Source organism: Anomaloglossus baeobatrachus, chromosome 3 (genome assembly GCF_048569485.1).
Source record: "Anomaloglossus baeobatrachus isolate aAnoBae1 chromosome 3, aAnoBae1.hap1, whole genome shotgun sequence".
Taxonomy (NCBI): domain Eukaryota; kingdom Metazoa; phylum Chordata; class Amphibia; order Anura; family Aromobatidae; genus Anomaloglossus; species Anomaloglossus baeobatrachus.
Genome location: NC_134355.1, coordinates 408,136,590 through 408,151,469, shown reverse-complemented (window position 1 = coordinate 408,151,469; position 14,880 = coordinate 408,136,590). Strand labels below are relative to the sequence as shown.

Sequence of the window (14,880 nt, the reverse complement as noted above, 5' to 3'; positions counted from 1 at the left end):
CGCCCAATTTTTGTGTCCAGCCAGGTACAACTAGGCAGCTGTGGATTGAAATCCGCAGCGCAGGGTGCCCAAGCTTTCTGGGCACCCCAGCTGTGAATTGCAGTCCGCAGCCGTCCCAGAAAATGGAGCGTTCATAGAAGCGCCATCTTCTGGCGCTGTATCCAACCCTTCCAGCTGCCCTGGTGATGGGTGGCTCGCTGGGTAATAATGGGGTTAGGGCTAGCTGTATATTATCAACTGGCCCTAAGCCCGAAATTCATGGTGTCACGCCAATATTAGAGATGGCCACCATGAATTTCTAGTACAGATAAACACTCAGAAAAATATTTTTATTACAAATAAAACACAACACAATTAGTGACTTCATCTTTATTGAAATAAAGACCCCCCCTCCGCAGTGATCCTGGGTCAAGGGTCCCGCGCCGTCCAATCCGGATCCAATATCATCTGATCGGTTTGCTGGAAGGCAAAGCGATCAGATGATGTGTCAGGCTCAAGGGCCTGAATCACATGACACAGCAGCTGATTGTATAAACAGCTTTTATACAATCAGCTGATGCATCAGTGCAAAAAAAACGAACAACAAACTACACACTTCTGTGCAGACTCCTGTCCGACAGCAGCAGCTGATAGTTTAGCCGGCCGGGCGGTAAAAAGCCGGCCTCACCGCTTGACTTATAGTGTCAGCTGATTCCGTCAAGTGACCGCATCAGCTGATCATCGCCAGGTCTGAGAGAGAGAAAAGAGAGAGAGAGAAGAGAGAGAAGAGAGAGAAGAGAGAGAAGAGAGAGAAGAGAGAGAAGAGAGAGAAGAGAGAGAAGAGAGAAAAAAAAGAGAGAAGTGAGATAAAATAGAGAGAGAAAAGAGAATAGAGGGAGAGAGAGAGAGAAGAGAGAGAGAAAAGAGAGAAGAGAGAGAAGAGAGAGGAAAGAGAGAGAGAAGAGAGAGAGAAGAGAGAGAGAAGAGAGAGAGAGAAGAGTGAGAGGAGAGAGAGAGAGAAGAGAGAGAAGATAGAGAGGAGAGAGAAGAGATAGTGGAGAGAGAAGAGAGAGGAGAGCAGTGCAGCCTCATTAAATGAACTGCTCTGATTTTAGAGTTGTGTCCCGCGGTTCACAGCTGATGTCCGGCTCCTCCTCTCAGTGCAGAAAAAATTAAATTATATTTATAAATAAATAATAATTTAAAATTTAATTTTTTACCGGGACAACCGGGTCTCGAACTTATGAACTAATTCTCCTTAGGCAGTAGCTCTACCCATTGAGCCACTGCCTCTAATGAAAAGCATATGAAGATTTGGTAATCTTGACCTCTGTATTGCAGTAGAGAATGCAGAAGTGGATTATTCGGCTACAAAGAGGAGAGAGAGAGGGGAAAAAGAGAGAGAAAAAGAGATAAAGAGAGAATAAGAGAGAATAAGAGAGAGAAAGAGAGAGAGAGAAAAAGAGAGAGAAAAAGAGAGAGAGAGAAAAAGAGAGAGAGAGAAGAGAGCTAAAGAAAGAGAGAAAAAGAGAGAGAGAGAAAAATAGAGAGAAAGAAAGAGAGAAAAAGAGAGAACAAGAGAGAGAAAAAGAGAGAAAAAGAGAGAGAGAGAAAGAAAAAGAGAGAGAGGAGAGAGTGAGATAAGAGAGAGAGAAGAGAGAGAGAAGAGAGAGAGGAGAGAGCAATGCAGCTTCATTCCATGAACTGCTCCGATTTTAGAGGTGTGTCCCGCGGCTCACAGATGATGTCCGGCTCCTCCCCTCAGTGCATAAATAAATTAAATTATAATTATAAATAAATAATAATTATAATTTAAAATTAAATTAAATGCTTTACTGGGACAGCCAGGACTCAAACTCATGAACTAATTCTTCTTAGGCAGTAGCTCTACCCATTGAGCCACTGTCTCTATTGGAAATCATAGGAAGATTTGGTAATCTTGACCTCTGTATTGCAGCAGAGAATCCAGAAATGGATTATTCAGCTACAAAGAGGAGAGAGAGATGTCAGTTGCTGCGTGGAGCTGACACAGAGTGCTCGTGTTCTACGGCGCTCCCTGTCAGCTTCATGCAGCAGAGCTGAAAGTGTCGTGTGGACTACTTCGGACCTGGATTGTTGTTTGGGGATTAATAAAGAGGTAAATGAGGGTGTTTTTTTAATCTTTTATTCCAAATAAAGGATTTTTCGTTGTGTGTGTTTATTTACTTTCACTTACAGGTTAATCATGGAAGGTATCTCGGGGAGATGCCTGTCATGATTAACCTAACGTTATTACCCCAATTGCCACCACACCAAAAGAGGAAAAGCCGCCGGAGCTTTGTGACAGCCGTGCAGCGCAGCGCCCGTGATCGGTGAGTAGGAAAGAGAGAGGGATTATGCTGGGGACACAGGACGCATGCAAATACACAACGTGCGCACATAGCCTTACTGTGAAAAGCCACGCTTTTGGTGATCGAACCGTTATCGAATGATAACTCGAACGGCTGAACTTGAAGCAAATCGTTCGAGTTCATCGAACGACTCGAACATTGCCCAAAATTGCTCGAATTTGAAATTGGCGAACTATTCGAATCAAACATCGCTCATCTCTAATATTGTCTAAAAGGGCCACTTAATATCGTGGTTATGGTGGTCTCCTAAAAAGAGCCACTCCTTGGCTAGGTCCTTCCCCAATTGATATCTGGCTACTTTCTGTGTCGAGACTCCTAACAGAGGCTCCACTGACCTCTGATTTGCAAAGCTCATAGAGGTCGGTGCAGCCAGCCCTGGAGATAAGGAGTGGAAATGGCATCACGATCAGGGACACTGCTTCTACTCTAGGTATGTAGGACATTAACGGAAGGACTGCCTCACATGCCCCCTGGAGTCAAGCCATCGAGAAGTGCGCAGATGAGAGCTTGAGCCAAGAATGGCTTGTGCCTCGCTGCCGACGCTCAGAGCCTCGCCGCCCATCGCACAGAGCCCTGCCACCTGCCACACAGATCAGCACCACACAGAGCAGTGCCGCCTGCTGCACAGAGCCATACAGAGCAGTGCCGCTGAGAACAGCACAACACACAACATTACCCTGCCTCCCATGACCCCTCAACCACCCCCCGGGTTTTAAGATTCGGATTTTAAGACGCACCCCTCATTTTCCTCCCACATTTTTGGGAGGAAAAGTGGTTCTTATTATCCGAAAAATATGGTATATGTAAGACATATAAGATAAAAGTATTTTAGATAATAGTGCTTTGATGGCATTCATGTAACATCCAAATCCAACATAAATTGCCTAATTAACAAAGTGCTGTCTACTACTGTCCCCATTATTTGTAATAGGCACTGAATTGTAGAAAAATGCAGTAACTGTTTCTAATGGTACAGCACTTATTTTTAGAGAAAATGCAGAGTGAATACATCTGAAGTATAAACATGTAGTGTTAAATACTAAAGATAAAGTTAGACAACTATAAAAACACCCAGCAGAAATAAAACAAATGAGATTTTTTTCACCCACATCATACAGGGTATGCAAACAGTGTTAGATGCTCATCTGGATGAATATACAGTGTAAGGCATTCAAGATACTGGTAATGTAGGTTAAATAGTGAGCCATACACAGGGTAGGGTAATCCAATATTAATTTAACACACAATAGTAAGTGTCAGACAAAAGCAGGGTAATCAACCAAGCAGTAGTTTTACACTATAGTTTAACACTCAATGTTAAATGACAAACATAATATAGAATAAGCAAAACAGTAGTCATTGCACCCTATTTTGACACTCAATACCAATACTAAGTGTCAGGATAATCAATTCATACTTTTACATTTGATGTGTTTTCCCTTTTGATCAAGTTCATCAGGAGTGACAGACATGTTTAAATAACCACTTCTCTTGAGATAGTTCTACTGAAATGTAATAATTAGGCATTACAGGGCATGTGCAGAACATTGATAAAATCCATCAATACTGCACTCTATCTTGTCTGTCACTCCTGATGAACCTAATCTAAAGGAAAAATGTGGCATGTGTACAACTACTGTTTGATTACCCTATGTCTGATACTTACTATTGAGTGTTAAACTGCAGTGTAAAACCACTGCGTGATAACCCTGCAGAATGGCAGTTACCATTGAGTGTTAAACTGATATATGTGGCGCCCTGGATAAGCCAGGGGCCACAGGTAACAACACACACACACCCCCACCCCCAGCAGTTTCACAGCAGACATCCCCAGTGAAACTTGATTCCTTTCCTCGGGCTCAGACTGACACACCAGGTGGGCGGAGTCAGGAGATGGAGACTCCCACCCAGGAGTTAGCTGGCCTGAGGCAGGAAACAAGCCCAGTCAAGTTCAGGTAGAGGAGGAGAGAAGAGGTCTGCAGAGAGGCAGACACAGACAGGGGCTTAGGTTGGAGCCGAAGGCCCCCGAGCAGAGAGTCAGGCAGATGGTAGTGGCCGTCTGCAGGGAGCCGGGGAGACAGTTGGTGGAACCGTAGGTAGCCGGGGCTGGGCGGTGGCCCACCGTACTGAATCGGGGAGCCAGCTGGAAGCCGGAGCGCAGGAGGAGTGTACAGAAGGTGCAGGAAAGGACTTACACCACCAAACTGGGTCAGGGGAAAACACCGCAGCGTCTGTGGGACCCGTCCATCCAGCCGAGTGTTTTACTAAGAACTGTGTCCTGATTTCTGGCTGAGTGAGTACCACCGTGCCGTGCGGCACAGCGCTGCCCCTGGGACCCTGCACCTCACCAGGCCCCGCACCCGGCCTGCCATCCACCCCTACCCCATCACCGGGCCCCGGGACAACCAACCCCCTACCCACGGAGGGGAGAAATAACAACAAAGCTGCTCCCTGTCACCACTCCCGGGATCCCCATACAGAGCAGCGGTGGTGTCCACACAATCACTACAACCGTGGGTGGCATCACGGACAATCTCCCTTACCCAACCCCTTTTTACTGTGGAGCCTGAGATCACAGACCAGGTCACGCCACCGTGATACCCACAGAAGTGACCTCGTGGCCCGGATCTGAGCACCCCTTATCCACGGGCGACACATATGGACAACACTTCTTTTGGTAAGAGTGAGCACAGTGTAAAGTCAGATCTGCAGTTGCACACTGGCAAGAGGAGCGCAGCAGTGTCTTCCAAGCGTCAATGTGGGTGCTGACAATGTGACTGTGTTCACTTTCTGATTCCTTTTTCTTGCATATCTTTGGATGCTGCTAGAGTGGCTTCAGTGAAGAGGAGAGGTGTTGAAGTGAGCAGACAGCATATTACAAGGCCCTTTACTCATTGAAGCCATTTGCTCCTACTACTTCCAGGGCATAGAGTGATGGCCACAGACATGCACAACCTTGTGTTAGAACACATACAGCCATATTGTGCATACCCACACTGACACTTTGAGAGCACTGCTGTGCTTAAGTATCAATACATTGCAAGCACAGAATGTGACCTGGTTTGTGATAGTGCTCACTCTCTAAGGGAATGCTGTCAACATGGGGCACTGGCTATAATATTCAAGTATTAAGGCATAACGGTGCACTAGGGCATAGGCCATACCAACAGTCTTGCATATTATATAAAAGTAATTTTTTTTTAGCAAATATTAAGCTAAACGGTATATGCCTGGCATGTTATAGATAGGGGCTACACTCCCAATAAAAAATGTTTATGCAATTTAATTGTCATTTTGGGGTTTACTCCCTTAAAGAAAGTTTAAAATAATTTCACCAAAAGAACCAACATTTTGCTTATGCATCGGGTGATTGGCAGCTTGTTTAGATAGACCTAAATATCGTTTTTGGTGTATTGGCGTACAACAAGTAGTCAAAGACTCCAGCAGCTGTAATGGTATCTCTGACATGATGGACTAAATGTTTTCTCTGTCATTGCACCAACGTAACTCACTTCAACAAACAGAAATACCGAGATTCAGGCGTACCTAAACTGTGTCCTTTCTCAGGCAGATATCATGAGCCTATTCCCATGAACATCTGGGTCAGCAGATTGGATCAATGTCAAAATGATGGACAGTATATTTAGAACAGACTATGACATTGTCACACCTATTATCAGCTTATCAGCTGCAAGCATGAAAACCTTCACATTTGTCAAAATATATCAGGCATGAATCAGTAGCAACTTTCATTTACTTAAGGCCGCTTTACACACAGCGACATCGTTAAAGCAATGTCGTTGGGGTCATGGAATTCATGACGCACATCCGGCCTCGTTAACGATGTCGTTGCGTGTGACACCTACGTGCGATCGAAAAAGGTCGCAAAATCATGCAAAATCGTTAATCAGTGACATGCCCCCCTATTCCCAAATATCGTTGCTGCTGCAGGTACGATGTTGTTCGTTGTTCCTGCGGCAGCACACATCGCTATGTGTGACACCGCAGGAATGAGAAACCTCACCTTACCTGCGGCCGCAGGCAATGAGGAAGTAGGTGGGCGCGATGTTACGTCCCGCTCATTTCCACCCCTCCGCTTCTATTGGGCGGCCGCTTAGTGACGTCACTTTGATGCCACACGAACCGCTCCCTTAGAAAGGAGGTGGTTCGCCGGTCACAGCGACGTCGCTAGGCAGGTAAGTATGTGTGACGGGTCCAAGCGATGTTGTGTGCCACGGGCAGCGATTTGCCCATGACGCACAACCGATGGGGGCGGGTACGCACGCTAGTGATCTCGCTAGCGAGATCTCAGTGTCTAAGGCGGCCTTTAGAGTTGTGCCAAAGATTAAGCAGCAGTATTATCTGTCTACTCCATTGCCTGTCTTTAATATTCTTCTGCAGCCACCAGTGTCAATGGCCAATGCTCAGATGAGCATTTACTTCTGGTCAATCATGTCAATCAAAACATTTTCTATAATGTATCACTAGCTGCCTGTCGTTTTTTTTATAGTTCTAGACTGTACTGCTGCTTCGTGGACTGCCATTGCTGACCCTGTACTGCAAGACATCTCGTTGACTGCCACATTCTAGTTCTGTACGATGTGGTTTTGGCCACTAGAAAGCTACAACTACATGTGCTAGCCACACATTTCATTGCTGTCTGCCAACTTTTGAAAGACTTCATAAAAAGCTTTCATACTTGCTTACTTGTTTGAGAATAGCAAACCTGTTATTGACCTCAAAAAAGGGGATACATTTTTTCACTACTACTTGAGATATCATTACTTCTTCACTTTCAATAGTGCTGAGCACACTTGTTATTTTTTAATAAAGAAAGGAATAACTTCTGAATGGCTTGTGAAAAAGCTTTTACTTGTTCATTTAGAAAACAAAAATCTTCTTTTTACGTAGTCAGATAGTTTAAGGTCAAAGGAGACTAACAAGACTGTTTTCATTGCAGATTTTACATGGGATTCAATACAGTCCTATGAGATCACAATGTAATACATGTTTTTTCAGGACAATGAAGCTAGGGCCACAAGACCTTCTCTTCTTCTGATAAATCTATTCAATTATCTCATTTAAGATATTATTTTAAGGTACTTGTTTAGCAAATTTTTCATAATTTAAAAGTTTTTGTTTTATTTCCTTAACATACATTGAATAAAGTATTATTTTATTGTGTGTATATATATATATATATATATATATATATATATATATATATATATATATATATATATATATATATATATATATACATATCAATGCATTCTCATTGCAAATGTAGACAATTCCCTACTGTCAGACCAGCTAGTAAATGTTTAACAAGGTAATAGTAAGGCATAAATTTAGTGAGGCCATATGAGAAAAATATTTAAAGATCAAAGTCAATGCCCTTAGCTGTGATGTAAATGATTGAGCCAAACAATAATTAAAGGATTTGTACTTGAGTCAAAGAATATCTATATATTGAGAAATGTAAAATGTTTAGTAGAATTTGCACGCTCTTGTTCCTACCTTCTTGTAATATTTTGCCTACAAAAGGTATTAATCTACAATAAAAGATATATTAAATTCAGGAAACAGTTACTGCATTCCCATCACTCAAAATATAGCAACCTTGCCAACTATAAATGGGTGCAGTCAGAAACAGTTGTAGCTTTTTCTCTCTATTGCCTTACTGTATAATAACTCCCTTATAATAAAATAAAAGCAATACATTTCACGAAAATATATCTTTTATATCACCTCCAATAAAATTCTGATGAAAACAAATTCAGTAGGTGGTAAGTATCCTGGGACACGATTGTTACAATGAGACAATATCTTTGAGATATAAATTTGTAACAACTCCCTCAGCACAGTGATCATCTTTTCCCAGTGTGAGCTTTCCCTGTAGTTTTGTTTTCATGTGATTTCAATTGTATTGTAGGGGTTGTTCGGTGGTCCATAGCTGTTCACTTCCGCATGAGAATAGAACAGTGCTGATGTCACGCTCCCCGGGTCTCCTGCCTCGCTCCCCGGCTCCCCTGCCACGCTCTCCGGCTCCCCTGCCTCTCTCCCCGGCTTCCCTGCCTCGCTCCCCGGCTCCTCTGTCAGGCGTCCCTCGCTCCACAGCCTCCATGCCCCATCTCCTGCGATCCCCAGGCGGCCCGGTCCCCGCTCCCGGCGCCCGTCGGCAGCTCCGCTCCAGCCCGGCTCTCCTGCCTCCTGTTCACCGCTCCCTGCCCTGGCTTCTGGCACCCGGGCCTCGCGCATGCGCATTAGGGCGTGCGCGCGGTCATTGACCCTTTCTTAAAGGGCCAGTGTCCTCCAACAGGATATTGAAGGATCAGGTACTGGGTATATAGGGAGATCCTTTCCAAGTGGGCGGGGCCTGTTCTTCGTGTTTTGCTAAGCTAGGAGTCAGGTCTCCTTGTGTCTTGCGGTATACTTACCTCTCTCTCTCCTAGAGCCGCTCCTGCCTCGCCATCCGGTCCTGACGATTCCCGAACCCCGAACGGTGACTGTCCGCCATCCCGTCAGTCCATACCATCTCTGATCCCTGTGGTGACCCGTATTCTCGCTCCGTCGGTTCCGGACTCTGCCTGACAACATCTCGGCCTCCGAACCTGAGCTCCGTCACCCGGACTACCTTCGGTGACTCAGTGGTCCCAGGGACTTCTACACTCCACTCCTTTGAACGGACTGTCCTGCTACCTGTAGTGCTCCGGCTACCGGACCCCTTGCCTTCAGTGAGGTGTTCGGCCCAGTGGATCCACCTACTGGGTCTGCCTGTCCACCCGGCCCTAACAGCTGATAACATGGCATCTCACACATCTGACAATACCCATGCACAATCTGCAGGTATTGTGTACATGTCCTATTTTATTGAGCAAAACACATACAGTATATCACAAAAGTGATTACACCCCTCACAGTTTTGTAAATAGTTTATTATTAGAGATGAGTGAGCAGTAACATGCTGGGGTGCTCGTTACTCAAAAAGAGCTTGGATGCTCGACTCGAGTAACTACTATAATGGAAGTCAATGGGAAACTCAAGCATTTTTCTGGAAGACCCTCCCAGGAGGTTCTGGGGGAGGCAGCAGAATCACTGAAATGGATGCAAACACTGCTCAAATTTAATGGGAACAGCATGGGTAATATGAATGGATGAATCTCTGACTCCCAGGTCGCTACTGAGAACAATGCTGTCAGAGTATTATGCCACTTTTACGTGGGGATATTAAAACATAAAAAACTCGAAAATAAAATGTATTTTACAGAAAAAAATGTTAGGAACCATTAATTCCTGTATAATGTCAGATATGTAAGACAAATTAAAAAAGAGGAGATAAACCCTCTTCCACCCCGTAGGCTATGTTCACACGTAGTATTTTTGCTGCATTTTTTAACTTTCTTTTGCTTTCAATGGGGAAGAAAAATTCACTGATAAATATAATTTTAACATTTTACTACTTTATTTGTGTATGTGGAGTGTGTGACATGGTCAGACCCACCCTGTGTAATTTAAGAAGGGGGGATTCTGAAACTCATAAAGCATATGGGAACAATGCAAGAACTCCCAAAAATTAGAAGAAAGAGGCACTTTGATATACCCTATATTACACTTAAAAAAGGGCCTAATATACAATCTGTTAAAATCATTAGGTTGTGTGAATCCTACACTCATAAAGCCGATGAAATAAGTATAAGGGCTGCCAAAAATTTGAAAGTGGGACTCCAATACACCTTGGAAGACATGCAGACTCTCATGGATAGTACGGTATTCGGGTGACTCATTACATTGCAAGTTTTGTGTACTCGCCTCGCTACACTGTGTGCAGAATTATTAAGCAAATAAGTATTTTGATCACATGATAATTTTTATACATGTTGTCCTACTCCAAGCTGTATAGGCTTGAGAGCCAACTACCAATTAAGTAAATTAGGTGATGTGCATCTCTGTAATGAGGAGGGGTGTGGTGTAATGACATCAACACCCTATATAAGGTGTGCTTAATTATTAGGCAACTTCCTTTCCTTTGGCAAAATGGGTCAGAAGAGAGATTTGACGGGCTCAGAAAAGTCCAAAATTAATAGATGTCTTGCAGAGTGATGCAGCAGTCTTGAAATTGACAAAATTTTGAAGCATGATCACCGAACAATCAAGCGTTTCATGGCAAATAGCCAACAGGGTCACAAGAATACGTGTTGGACAAAAAAGGCACAAAATAACTGCCCATGAATTGAGGAAAATCAAGCGTGAAGCTGCCAAGATGCCATTTGCCACCAGTTTGGCCATATTTCAGAGCTGCAACGTTACTGGAGTCTCAAAAAGCACAAGATGTGCCATACTCAGGGATATGGCCAAGGTAAGGAAGGCTGAAAAACGGCCACCTTTGAACAAGAAACATAAGATAAAACATCAAGACTGGGCCAAGAAATATCTTAAGACTGATTTTACAAAGGTTTTATGGACTGATGAAATGAGAGTGACTCTTTATGGGCCAGATGGATGGGCCAGAGGCTGGATCAGTAAAGGGCAGAGTGCTCCACTCCGACTCAGACGCCAGCAAGGTGGAGGTGTGGTACTGGTATGGGTTGGTATCATCAAAGATGAACTTGTGGCACCTTTTCAGGTTGAGGATGGAGTGAAGCTCAACTCTCAGACCTACTGCCAGTTTCTGGAAGACAACTTCTTCAAGCAGTGGTACAGGAAGAAGTCGGTATCGTTCAAGAAAAACATGAGTTTCATGCAGAACAATGCTCCATCACATGCATCCAACTACTCCACAGCGTGGCTGGCCAGTAAAGGTCTAAAAGATGAAAAAATAATGACATGGCCCCATTGTTCACCTGATCTGAACCCCATAGAGAACCTGTGGCCCCTCATAAAATGTAAGATCTACAGGGAGGGAAAAAGTACCCCTTTCGGAACAGTGTCTGGGAGGCTGTGGTGGCTGCTGCATGCAATGTTGATCGTAAACAGATCAAGCAACTCACAGAATCTGTGGATGGTAGGCTGTTGAGTGTCATCATAAAGAAAGGTGGCTATATTGGTCACTAATTTTTTTGGGTTTTGTTTTTGCATGTCAGAAATGTTTATTTCTAAATTTTGTGCAATTATATTGGTTTACCTGGTGAAAATAAACAAGTGAGATGGGAATATATTTGTTTTTTATTAAGTTGCCTAATAATTCTGCACAGTAATCATTACCTGCACAAACAGATATCCTCCTAAGATAGCCAAATCTAAAAAAAAAAAAGTGTATGTAGTGTTCATATGTCCCAGCAGGTTTGGTGCCTGATTTGCAACCACTAAACATGCTGAGTTTCTTAACACCGATCAAAGTAATGTCACAGTGGGACCTCTTTTGGATTACGTCGGACATGCAGGGATGTTACTGGGATAAATAAAGTAGTAAAAGAGGGTGTTTTTTGTCTTTTATTTCAAATAAAGGATTTTTGGGATGTTTGTGTTTATCTACTTTCACTTACAGATTAATGATGGGGGTGTCTCAGACACCTGCCATCACTAATCTAGCACTTATTGGTAGCTATGGGCTGTTATTGGCTCCTTATTACCTCGATTGCCACCGCACCTGGGCAATTGGTAAGAGCTGGATAAAGTGCTAGGACTGTCACATCTAATGGATGAGGCAATTCCAGGCAGTATATGGCTGATATTTTTAGGCTGGGGAGAGCCTAATAACCATAGGCCTCCCCAACCTGAGAATACAAGATCCCAGCTGTGTGGCTTTATCTTGGCTGGGTATCAAAATTAGGGGAACAGCACGCAGTTTTTTTTAAATTATTTATTTATTTTACTGTACGATATAGACCCGCCCACCAATGTCTGTGATTAGTTGCAGTCAAACAGCTGTCACTCAGCATGGGGACGCATCTGACTGTAAGCAATCACAGATGCCGGTGGTTGGGAGAAGCAGTGAATATGTATGAGCCTAATGAGCAGCTTCGGAAGAAGATTGAGAGGCAACAGGAGCAGTGTGACAGCTGCGCCGGTGATTGGTGAGTATGCATGCAGAAATGCATGCAGGCATATTCTCCAGGCTCCCCCTATTCAATTTCATTACTTTCTCATGAATTTCAGCCTTTTTCTCAGGACCTCAGGACTCTTTGTTGGGTCCAGCAGAAAATTACTCGCATTTCGCATTGACTTGCATTGTACTCACTATTCGGAACGAATACGTGAGTATTACAAAGTACTCGTTACGAGTATAGGGATTACGAATATTTGGGTACTTACTCACATCTAATATATCTATACATCTATGTATAGTGTATATATGTAAGAGAATATTTGAGGTTGACTTCTACAAATTATGTAGTAGTGCATCATACACACCTTGGAAATAGTAAGAGCGAGCGTAGCATCATGACCCTGTTGATATGATGAAGGAGGGGAGGGAACAAAACACAAGAACTGTATAACCTTGTGTTGGGGGGTAAGTAGTGTATGGGAATACACCAGAAAAAATGAACAGTAGAATTGCCTTTATGTTTGGCGCTATCATCCCGTGGGGCTGAGAAGTGTCAGCTAATCCATGCCTTGTTCATTTTGATGAGTTAGCTTGTCAGCATTTTCAGTTGACAGGCGGATGTTCTTGTAAGTTATTATGCCTCCGTTGGCACTTAAACCTCCTTCAGACAAAATACTAGCTGCAGGATTGGCCAGCACCTCAAAGACATAGAGGGACAGATTATGCCATGTGTTCTGCTTGCATACCCCATAGTTGTGTGGCACAGAGGAATCACAGAGGAAGCTGGTATGGTTGGCTAAGCACTCCATCACCATCTTCATAAACTTTTCGCATCTTCTCAGAGTACCCTGCATATTAGGGCCAAGGCAATGCGAGGGTCTAATGAAACCATCTCAATACTTTTGATAGTGTTCCACTGTCTAAGTTGGTCCTGCTGTGTGTCTCCCTCCTCTCTACTCATTACTTGGCCGAAGAACTCTTATCTCTACTGTCAACTTTTTCAGAGGTGAATTTCTTTAACAAATATGGCCTTCTGGTATTGCACCATTTTGTACCCTCTCCATCTTAGGAAGGAGAGATGGAAATTTCTCCTTGTAGCATGGGTCAAGAAGGGTGCTGAACCAGTAGTTGGTATTGGCCTAGAATTTGACCTTTTCTTACTATTTACTTGGCAAAAACTCTGTCACTCTTAATTAGTCTTGCTCTTACTAAACTCTCCCCTCTTCCATCCATGCTATATACAATATAAGCTCTCAGCAGTTCATCCCCACCCTACATCTCCTCCCTCATCTCTGTCTATCACCCTACCCGTGCCCTCAGTTCTGTTAATGACCTAAGACAACTTCATCTATAATCCGAACCTCCCACTCCTGTCTCCAAGACTTCTTGCATGCTGTGTCCATTCTTTGTAATGCACTGCCATGAACAATTTGATTAATTCACAATACACACAAGTGTACCCTAAAAATTTATTTCTTTAGACTAGCCTATCACCTCACCTCACTTATCTGACTGTTCTCATTTTGACCTTATAATATTTTCTTCAAAATATGGTCTTTCTTATCATCTCTTTACATACACTCCATGCACTTAATAGCACTGTTCACCTGTACTTGTACATAATACTGGCTCTTGACTGGTTCATGCAGCGTTACTTTAATTCCCTATTTATTAAGTATATGGCTGGACCAGACAATACATGCACTTTTTTTATCATTTACCTTTTGTGCCTCCCCCATTTTCTCATAGATTGTAGGGTAGTGAGCAGGGCCATTACTCCTCTTGGTATCTGTTGAGTTGAGTTATTCTGTAATGTTTGATATTGTCTGTATATGTCCCTTAGAATTGTAAATCGCTATAGAATATGTTGGGGATTTATAAATAAAAAATATTATTATTATTATTATTATTTCAAGCACTGCCGTAACTATCTTGGAGAACACCAAAGATATCATGTAACAGAACCATCCCAAAAGCTGTGAAAAACGATTGCAAAAAACCTGCTTTAAAATATAAATTTAATTTTTTTTATTTAAAAAGTAAATATATCAAAATAACACTCAAAAGAGTATGAGAGGAGAAATATAGACAGCTAAATTGACCATGTAGTGCTGTCAGGGAGAGAATGGGGGAAAACTAGCCCTTATCAACCCTATTACTCTCGGGACACCCTCACTCAGCTTTGGGACTCCCTAGAAATCCCTAATAATTCTCTACTCTCAATAAAAGAAATACACCAATAGTGATAATGAAACTGGAAGATATTTTTTCATATACAACAATATTAAAAAAAGGTATTATTCTCTAACATTCTAGAGCATAAGTCCGGCATGCGCTATATCTAAAGGCCCGTTACACGCAACGACATTGCTAACGAGATATCGGTGCGGTCACGGAATTCGTGACGCACATCCGGCGTCATTAGCAATGTTTTTGCGTTTGACACCTAGCGACCGCTAATGACCCGAAATACGGCAAAAATCGTTGATTGTTGACATGTCGTTCCTTTCCCAAATATCGTTG

At 43.1% G+C, this 14,880-nt stretch overlaps 1 protein-coding gene across 2 annotated transcripts in view; it reads left to right on the top strand.

Moving 5' to 3' along the window:
- Positions 1-14,880, top strand: part of MLIP (muscular LMNA interacting protein) — a 551,953-nt gene that overhangs the window by 483,897 nt on the left and 53,176 nt on the right. Inside the window, exon 13 of one of the 2 annotated variants that reach the window (XM_075340300.1) lies at positions 8,825-9,901. The exons of the other annotated variant lie outside the window; for it this stretch is intronic. The gene's annotated coding sequence lies outside the window, so the exon portion shown is untranslated. Of the gene's footprint in view, positions 1-8,824; positions 9,902-14,880 lie in introns of those variants that run through there. 2 annotated transcript variants of the gene reach the window in all.